We start from the raw sequence: 6,672 nt of genomic DNA on the forward strand, positions 1-6,672 counted from the left end.
AAAAATAAATAAAATAAAATAAAGGAAGGTGGAAATATCCACTTCATAGCTTATTCACCTCAGAGATATTATTACTAGGTTGAGGCTGAAGATTAAGGGTTGAAGTTGATGTTGGTTGACATTTAACTGCCTGAAGTCTGAATAGGGAGTTAATTTTGCAGATTAACCACTATGACTCCACAGTCTGCACTGAGACATTCACTGGCACTTTCAGTTCATGTGTCCTTGGACCTCTTCTGTCCAATTTCCAGGCCAGAATCGAAGTTTGAAAATTGCTGGCAGACTACTATAATCTCTATTTCAGGGAAAGTAAGAACGAGTGCCAATATGAAAGGAGAATCTCCCCTCCGTACTCAGTAACTTTCTTCTTTATATAGATTGATAATGCAGGCTTCTTTTGTAATTATTCACTCATTAGTGTAATTCAGTTGCTGGCACAGATCTTATTTAAGCCCCGTTGACATAAAATGGACTACCCTCTATGACAAAAGTTCTATCAGCAGACAGACATATAAGTATATTTCACTGTGATTAGATCTTCATGGTAACTACAAAGTAAAAGGTTGTGAATTGTTATGTTACATTAGATATGAGAAAATTGAAGCTCTATTAGTTTAAATGACTTGTCTCAGCCAATTAGAGTAAAAGCAGCAGAGTTGAGACTCAAGCTGTGCTAGGCGTTCCACCTGCAAATACTATGCTCCTTCATCTATATTATGCAATCTCCTCTTCATTAATAGATAAGACAGTAAAAATAGTTATTTTACTGGTTGCCGTTGTGGCCAGAAGTTGACATTTCTCTGTTGAAAATTGTTCACACTGAATATACACCCTCTGGCATTGAATTAACCTGCACTGCTTTAACTTTTCCACTTTTTCCTCAACTTTTACGTTAACATCAGAAACTAATAGCGATATTAAGGACATAAATGTAATCATGTATTTGAACATATTTCAAGGGCTACTGAAGAAGCCTCCTTATTTTAGGATAATTATCAGAGTTCCACTGGAGTTGTCTCAGTGTAGGAAGTTCCATAGCTAGTCTTCGTAGATTGGGGTTATCAGCAGTCTTCAAACTCGGGGGTCACAGCATCCCAGGAGGGGCTCTTACTCTAGCCCTGGCTGACTCCAAAGATACAAGAATGTTTAATGCAAGAAACAGTTTTAGAAAAGTGAGACAAATTATTTGAAATTTGCCTTAAGTTCACATTTATTTACATGAACTCTTTGGCATAAGGCATTTAATACTCCCTTTAAAAAACATGGATGTGAATAAGTGAAGTAAAACATATATAGGGAAAAAGGATTCCAACTTATTGCAGATAATTACTTTTCAGGTCAATTTTTATTTCTTTAAACCACTCACTTATCCATAGGAGTCAAGGCTTTGACTAATACAAAGTCTAACACTAGAATTTGAAAGAGATTTTATTCATTTGCATAAAAGATAAAGCCTGCCACCAAGGAAGGATTTTGTCTTTCTTACAAAGAAGCCAATATTACCCTAAGTCATAATACGTTTTGAACACTAGGTTTCTTGTTTCTAGGTTGTATGACTAATATGAAAGACAATTACTAAATAGTATAAACTCAAGTTACATCCTTCTACCCTCTCATTTCTCAATATCTTCAAATAAAACAATGCCATTTTGGACACAGGCTAATGGAGGTGGAATGTGCTTTAGGGCAAAGAACTTGGTAAGCAAGGAAAGTCATAAAATTATGGCTTTTTTTTTTTAAGTTAAGAGAGACTAATGGTGCACTTTTCTGTTTAAGATATGCCAAAAATGAAATTAGAAGATTTGTTGTCTAAATTTTTACTCCTTCAGAAAGCATTTATTTTTCTCATAGCTTTCTGTTTGAAGTGTGGGTACTATGGTGTCACTGAATTCAAAACTATTTTTATTTTTGTAATTTGCAGCTAAATCTGATCCCAAAAGATGATTGTTAAGAATGAACATGGCCCTTTCCACTGAATTTTCAGTAAAATAATTATAATGGGGATTGATTGGTGGATTAGCATAAAAATTAAAATACAAAATCCCTTTGTTCTTACATGGCAAAATAAGGTAAAATCTCTTATTCTTAACTGCCTTTTCCTGAAACAGTGTATAATTCCACCATTTGTTCTCTTTAAAAGAAAGATTTGGGCTAGAAAGAGACAGCTTAAACTCGTCTCATCTGCTTGCACCGCTCTCCAAGTAGGTAATTGCAGAAAGAAAAGACAATTCTTTGATCTCAGCGAGGTGCTAATTTGTAAGATTTTTGAGCTGTTTGGGCCTTAGGAAGCAGGGATCAGTACGTAAACAATGGCATTTATCTGGCAGCCTATTACTGACACATTACTATCTCAGTACTTATGCATTTACACTGGTGTTTGAAGACAGGACTATGTGTCAATAAAGGAATTAGACCAGACACCTCAGTCCATCAGGTTTATCTCAGTTTGCTGACAGGAACAGTAGGTGACATTAAGCAACAGAAAACACTTCAAAGTTTTCTATCCTTGGTTTTGCAATGAAGACAAACAACATTTACTGCTTTAGCAGCAACAAACAATGAGTGTAAGACTGCAGAGGGAAGATGAAAGAGCACACCAAATTATCAAACACAAAGCCTGCCCCTACCCCATTTCTACTCATCCCCTGAATTTCATTAGAGCGATTTTTAAAAAAGAGCTTCCAATGATAAGTTCTGTTCATTTGGACCTCTTAGAAGACAACTCTCTTGAGAAGGATGGTAGGAAATGAATGAATAAGAAAATTTTACTTGACTATTCAGCAGCTACTTTTTTTTTTTTTTTTTGACCAACTTTTATCTTAAGTTCCAGGGTGCCTGTGCAGGATGTGCAAGTTTGTTACATAGGGAAAAGTGTGCCGTGGTAGTTTGCTGCACAGATCAACCTGTCACCAGGTATTAAGCCCAGCACCCATTAGCTGTTCTTCCTGGTGTTCTCCCTCCCACCCGCCACAGGCCCCAGTGTGTGTTGTTGCCCCCGATGTGTCCATGTGTTCTCATTGTTAAGTTCTCACTTATAAGTGAGAAAATGCGGTGTTTGGTTTTCTGTTCCTCAGCAGCTACTCTTAATTAAAGATTTCAATATTCATTTATTTAAACATCTTTTCAATAAACAGTCAAGGTGTGTCCACTATACACTAGACCCGAATAAAGATGATGCTATTACTTTTACAGATTCCTGGAACTATGAAAGGTAACGTGAAGTTATAATATAGCACCATTTTAGGCAAATGCAAGGTTGTATTTGAGGAGCTGTGGAAATAAGGTAGATGAACTATGTCTCAAAGGGATTGCCAAATGCTCAAATGGATTGGGAAATGTTTTTCAATTAACATGCAAATTGAAAAACACTTGAAAGAAATACTTCCCTGCATCATCAAATAAAAATTCCTCTCAGATTTCTTCCTCTATACATCTCAATTTGGGATGATTTACCAGTGTTTGGGTATGCTTTACATACCATTTTGTTAAAATTTTGAAATATAGATTAATCAGCTTATTCAGTAAATATTCATTGAATGAATGCTATAGCACTCCTTGTTCTAGCCTGACACAGCGCAGAGAACAAGACAGTCTAGATCCTTGTTTTTATGTGGGATGAAAAACAATGAACTGAAAATGTTGTGATGCTGAAAATTACATAAAGTGAAAGAACAAAGTGGTGGGGATAAAGAGTGAATGGAAGGAGGTGGAAGTAACATTAATAAAATTGGTACTGTAGACCGAGTGGTCATGAAAAGAAACTGTAATGATAGGAAGTAATCATGAAGTAAAAGGAACATTTAGGCAGCGGGAAGAACAGATCGGACAATATATTGACATGCTGGAAAAACAAAGGGCTGGTCTAGAGAAGGGATAGTGAACGAGGGAGAGAGTGAGGTAGCAGATGAAAGCTGGAGAGGAAAATGGGGGAGAGGCTATGCTGAGGAAGGGAGGGGATATTAGGAGATGAAGGCATAGACATAAAGGAGATCAATTTGTAGGTGATTTCAAGTACTGGTAATAATTTTAGAACATACTCTATTTCAAAGGTATTCTGGTTTTGCTCAACCCATATACAGCATTTGACCTTGTTAATTTCTCCTTCCTCATGGAAACCCTTTGCTGCTTGGCTTTCAGACACCACACTCTCCTGGTTACCTCCATCTTCACTGGCTGCCCCTTCTCAGTCTCCTTTGCTGGCTCTTCCTCATCTTCCAGTTTACAATGCAGTGTCTCAGGGCTCCGTCTTCAGACTTCTTCCCTTTTCTATTTACATTCACTTCCTCTATGATCTCACTCAGTCTCAGGGCTTCAAATAACATCTGTAACAGAATGACTACCAAAATTATATTTCCAGACTCTACCTCTCCTTTCAAATCCACATTTAAACATCCAACTGCTTACTTGGCATCTTGGCTTGGATGTGCAATCTGCATCTCGAATGCACCCACCTAAAACCAAGTTTCTTGATATTCTCCCCCAAATCTCTTCTTCCCTTAGACTTCCTCATTTTAAGTAATGGCTGTTCCAGACTTTCAGTTTATCAGACTAAAAACCCTGGATCCATCATTGCTCCCTCTCTGCCCCCTCCTCACAGATGCTGAGCACATTTTTGGTTCACCCAGTTCTAGCATTTCACCTAAAGTAGAGCAGTAGAGTTCTAAGTGGTCTCCCCACCTTGGCCTTTGTTCCCCTCCAGACAATCCTCATCACAATAGCCTGTGTTCCTTCTAAACCCTAAGCCAGAGGCTGTCTCTTCCCTGCTCAGCACCATACTCAGAGTCTACAAGGACTCAGGCCCTCCCTAACCTAGACTCTGTCATCTCTCTAACATCATCTCGAATTCTCCCCACCTCTCTCACCCTGCTTCTTGCTGTTCCTGTGCACTTGCTTTTTCTGCTCTGTGGAATGCTATTACACTCAAACTCCACCTCCTTTCTGACTCACCTTCTTCAGTTCTTTACTGAAAAGGCATCTTCACAATGAGGCCTTTGCTGACAACCTTATTGAAAGTTGTAACGCCTCCAATACCCCATCTCCTTGCCTAGCTCCCTGCTTTATTTTTCTCCAAAGCATTTGTCACTATTTAGCATGCTATCTGATTCACTTTTTTTGGTTTATTATCTATTTCCCTTCATTAGAGTGTAAGTTACATTTGGCAGGGATTTTTGTCTGTCTATTCACTGCCATCTCCCCAGCAATGAGAATAGTGCTGGGAACATACTAATCAGATACTAATATATGTCAAATGAAAAAGTGGGAATCTGTGCAAAAACTTAAAAGCAGGAGGTGACAAAGTCTGACTGTGCTTTGAGATGATCATTCTGACCACTCTGTAGAGAATGGATTGGGTGCGGCAGGGGTTGGAGTTGAAAATGTAAATAGAAACACCATTTAGGAAGCAAGAGCAGTAGTCCAAGTAAGAGGTAATGGTAGCTGGGACTAAGTGATATTAGCAGAGATGAGGAGAAGTGGATGTGTTCAAAATTTGTTTAGGGGGCTGACTTAATAACATTTATAATTACTTTACAGCCAGAATACTTCCAGTTATTTCTATGTTGAACACAGCTATACAGCTTCTCAACTCTGATTGCTTTTTCTCCTTATACAAAGAATACTCAAGTGAATGCTGATAAACTGGTTCTTGTTGGAGAGAGTTTAGGCAATGATCTAAGATGGCTCCTAGATTTTCAGCTTGAATCACCTGGTAGGTGAAGTTATCATTTACTGAGAGAGAGATAAGGGTAGGAAACAATTTTAGGAATTATTTCATTTGAGGTACCTCTTGGACATGGAATAAATGACAAAAAGGCAATCGGTTATATAAACACACCCTACAGTAGAGAGGTCAACTATAGTGATACAAATTTGAAAGTCATAATGTGTAAATGGTTTTTAAAACCATGGAACTAGATAAGCTAATGCAAGAAGAAAATCAAGATGGAAGAAAAATGAGGGTTCTGAAACATACCAGCATCTAGAAATTGAACAGAGGAGTCCAGCCAAAGAGGCTGAGAAGGAACATTCTGGAAGCATGGCATTTATTGAGAGGAAATTTTATTCCTCTCATTAGTAAACATGAATTACAAAAAATAGTAATTATTATATTTTGAATGTTGTATTTAGAAAATGGTGATTTGTTTTCTCTCATTATCTTTCATTTTGCTTCTTCCCACAAAGCCTAAAAGGACTAAAATATTTGCTATTTTGTCCTCATAGAAAAAGTTTGCTGACCTGCTTTAGACTATTTTTTTTAACACAAGGTCTCTGTCAGTCAGGCTGGAGTGCCGTGGTATGATCACAGTTCACTGTAACCTTGACTTCCCAGGCTCAAGCAATTCTCCCATCCCAGCCTCCCAAGTAGCTGGGACTACAGGTGCACACCACCATACCTGGCTAATTAAAAAAGAAAATTTGTAGAGACAGGGTCTCCCTATGTTGCCCAGGCTGTTCTTGAACTCCTGGCCTCAAGTGATCCTCCTGCCTTAGCCTCCCAAAGTGCTGGGATTACAAGTGTGAGCCACTGCACCCAGCCTAGACTAATTCTTTCACGTTGCTGAAAGATAAACTGAGACCTGGAAATTTTAGCTTGCTTTTCAGGGTTACCCAGAAGGAGAGCTACGACTCAAAGCCAGGCCTGAACGTCTGGTTGCATTTCCATTCCAATATGCC

At 38.3% G+C, this 6,672-nt stretch overlaps 1 long non-coding RNA gene across 1 annotated transcript; it reads right to left on the reverse strand.

The window, feature by feature from the left end:
• Window positions 1-494: 494 nt before the first annotated feature.
• On the reverse strand, window positions 495-4,844 carry LOC116478813 (uncharacterized). The gene is made up of 3 exons (XR_004250861.1): window positions 4,678-4,844; window positions 4,159-4,322; window positions 495-1,122 (listed from the first exon to the last, which is right to left on the reverse strand). It is a non-coding gene; the product is annotated as an uncharacterized LOC116478813 (long non-coding RNA).
• Between the last annotated feature and the right edge of the window lie 1,828 nt (window positions 4,845-6,672).

This window comes from Hylobates moloch, unplaced genomic scaffold (assembly GCF_009828535.3).
Source record: "Hylobates moloch isolate HMO894 unplaced genomic scaffold, HMol_V3 SCAFFOLD_3, whole genome shotgun sequence".
NCBI lineage: Eukaryota > Metazoa > Chordata > Mammalia > Primates > Hylobatidae > Hylobates > Hylobates moloch.